A 3,974-nucleotide genomic window follows, 5' to 3' on the forward strand; every position below is an offset into this window, starting at 1 on the left:
TTTTGTAGGGTTTTTACAAATTTCATTTAGATTTGTTTATTTATTTGGATTTCAATTAATTTTTATCAGGAAATGTCCATAATCAATCGAAAAATCCACAAAACCCTCAAGAACCTCAAAATCAAAACCCTCAAGAAGAACAAAAAATTTCACAACCCGAACCAATTGCAAGACCTCTGCTAGGCACAAAAGAAAATATAATAAATGAAATAGGGAGAGGCAAAACTGAATTAGAAAGACTCATTGCTCGGTTGAAAGAATCCAGACAAACCAATCCAATGAGGGCTCAATTGGCATCATCCCTCGAATCCATTAACACTCAGATAGCCTCAGTTAGTAGTTAGTTAGATATTTGGTGGGCTAAGAGGGATGAACAAAAAAGATTTTATGAAAATAAATTGTCATATGAAGATGTTAAAAAAAAAAGAAATACCAAAAGGTAGTATATGTGCATTATTTAGAAAACTCAGTGAGAAAAATACTGTTAGAGAGGGTACTAAATGATTCCCCATCCATTGGTGCATACACGATGCTATTAGAAATAATTTTTGGGATAGATGGTGGATGGTTTTTGATGCCCCTCCTTACAACAATCACGAGGTCCCCATGTATTTTTTGAATAAATTATATTGTGATTTTGTCCTTGGGGAGATCCTCAATTATTTTAATATGTTAGACTCACAAGGTAGAGGTGGGGGCTCATCACTTGAGAGGCCAAGAGCACGTCGTGACCCTAATGTAGTTAGGGCACCTGTAGTCCATCCACAGCATGAGCATGTGATTATTCCTTCAATTGAGAAGGAACATATAGAGGCCAACACTCTAGGGACCATTAATGCTTTGATGCAGACCCTCATCCATTCCATGAGCCCATTAGTTGAGGGGGAGCATTCTATGCATCGTGGTCACATGTGCACTTCATGTGGATCCCTATGCACATTTAGCACTCATGTTAGAGAAGGTGCGGATGAAGGGCTTGTCACTGATCAGTTCTTGAATGAGACATTTGGCATTTACACATAGGTAAATTACTAATATGATCACATTTCATATGTATAGTGTGTAGACACCTAAATTTGATTACACCACTTTGGTAATCCTATTTAGTTATCTCTAAAGGCATCATTAATTAAATTCCTATTTAATTAATCCTTTGCCATCCCCTAGCTGATTAATTTAATTAATCATCTATACTCCTAATTGATAAATCAAATAACCTATTATTTATCAATTAAATCCTTTTCTTCTATCTAATTCCAAAATCCCCATTTATCTATTTGATAAATAAAACCCTCAAATCTAATAAGCCCCTAACTTATTCCTAAACCCCCTTTTTAGCCTAATCCACCCCATCCACCCATACTAACCAAGCTTAGCCACTAACTCACCCACCCTCATGAATGCCATCCACTTGCATATCTCTAACAAGCCTAATCTAATCCTAAACCCAAGCTTAATCCACCCCCTAATGTTGTTACATTCCCTAAGTAAGCTTAAGACTTTCCTAAGCCAAGAAAAGTCAACAATTTCAACTTCCTCCAAAATATCTCAACCACCAAGCCTTCAATGCTCTTACAAAGGCCATAAAGACTCTTACAAGCCCATTCATTGCTCTTACAAGCTATTTATGAGGGTCTTTATGAAGATATTATCTCTTGAGCCTCCTTTGTTGACTCATCCTTGCCCTTTCCTCCATCCACTCACCTTGTGACATGTGTCACTCTCTGGTTGGTGCTAAACAAGCACAATCCATGTGCTCCCCTTTGAGTGCATCCTAGCCCTCCTTAAGCTTTCATCTCTCCTTGCATCTTAACCCTCCATCCCTTAAGCCCTTAGCCTATAAATTGAATCCCCTCCCAAGCCATATCATCACAACCTTTAAGCCAAAGTTATAATGCTAGTTTGAGAACCAAAAGCCATCAACCATACCCTTATAATGCCAAATTGAGAGCTCTCAAGCTACCAATTTGCTATTTCCATCTCCATTGAAGCTATTTTGAGAACCCTGAGCATACATCCTACATCCACATAGTAGACTCATCCCTAAATCAAGTGACCATCCTCATTGGGAGAGCCATTCCATGGTTCATATTCTCATTTGAGGGTTTCACTTTGTCTCTCGTATATATTATGATTTTTATGTTAGTTACTGCTTTTTTCTCTTAATAGATTAGTATTACTTGCTAACATATTCCTCATATACATAGTGAATGATTAATTAATTAGCATTTATTGACATTGTTCAAAATTCAGGGTCAAAGTGTTGCTGGGCCAAGCAGTGCTCCTCCAGGCCCATTTTTTGTCCCTTCAACGAGTCCTAAGATATGTATCAATTTAATAATTTTAATTAATACATATATTTATTATGTAATCATATTAAGGATTGATAAAAAAAATTATGCATGTGCATCAATTCTCCACAGGACCCTCAACCTTTACCAATAATGTAGAGCAGAGACATCATATGAGCTTCACACAGGTACAATTGTTTCATGTTAATTTAATTCATTTGATTATATTTATTCCATGTTTCATGTTAGATATAACGTGTATTGTATAACATGCAGCTCATGATGTCGAACACACCTCCTCATCTGCGATAGTCTGTTGATAGTGGAGTGGCCGCAGCTGTGGCTAGCTCATAGCCACTGACGGAGGTATGAAAGAATTTTCTTCATTTTAGTTGTTGTTTATAATAGTTAATCTCAAAATTTCTAATTTTATTTATAAGTGATTATATTTATTAAATTGTTGTAAGGTCTTGTCATGCTTGATCATCCACAAGCATTTGAGGTGGACTAATAGAGTGACTATTTGTTGGCGGTAAGAAAATAATTGATTTTGTGTGTACATATATTTGATTTCAATGTATAATAAATATTGATTCATATCTACTTTCTTTGTATCAGTTGGACCTGGAGAAGAGCCTAAAGAAGAGGTCAAGTGAGCGTGTCAGGAGGGCCCTGTCATCTCCACTGTCTCCCTCCACACGACGGCAGAGGATGTCGAGAGACTTGTTTCCTTCCCGTCATGGAAAGGAAAAGATGTAGTTGAGATATTCGATACATACATACATACATACATACATAGATACATACATACATACATACATATATATATATATATATATATATAGAGAGAGAGAGAGAGAGAGAGAGAGAGAGACTTGTTTCCTTCCCCATGTATATATATATATAGGCATCAGAGAGACATATTCGATACAAATTTGATGTACATATGACATTCTATATTTGATGTATGACATTATTGGTTAATATATGATATGTTTGTTTATATACGACATTATTGGTTATCATAATATATTATGTGTTTTTTAATGTATATGACATTATTGCTAATCATTTTATATTATATGTTTGTTCATGTATGATGTTAAATTAGATATGTTCGTGTATGACATTAAATTAGATATGTGCATGTATGAAATTTAATTCAATTGCTAGAGAGTTGCCATTATGTCTACCAACTAGTAGATGTTCTTTTTTGCTTTATTAGTATTTCTCAAAAACTGCAAAGAAGCTATTTCTGGTGAATAGTTGTAAACAATTGTGATCATCGACTTCATGTACTCATGGCTTTGGCTATGAACACTCATAACTTTGGCTATAAGCATCCATGGCTTTGGATATGTGCACTAGTGGCTTTGGCTATGAGCATTTATGGCTTTGGTTGTAGGCACAATATAGCCTTGGCTGTAGGTTATCTTTCTTGTTGCATGTTGAAGTTACCTTCAAGAATATCATTAGTCTAAGATCATTACAATTAAAATACTATGACATAATACCTTTGAAATAATAGTCTTTAACCCATTACTTTATTTGTTAAAACATCATGTAGTATCTACTATAGTGCTTCTACTCAAATATGTTTTCAAAAATACTTAGTATGGCAAAGAAATGTCTATGGAAAGCTTGTCAAATAGGATATTGAAGAACTAAATGTGGACAGTCATT

Source organism: Cupressus sempervirens, chromosome 11 (genome assembly GCF_028749045.1).
Source record: "Cupressus sempervirens isolate cs-2001-9-10 chromosome 11, ASM2874904v1, whole genome shotgun sequence".
NCBI classification, from domain to species: Eukaryota; Viridiplantae; Streptophyta; class Pinopsida; order Cupressales; family Cupressaceae; genus Cupressus; species Cupressus sempervirens.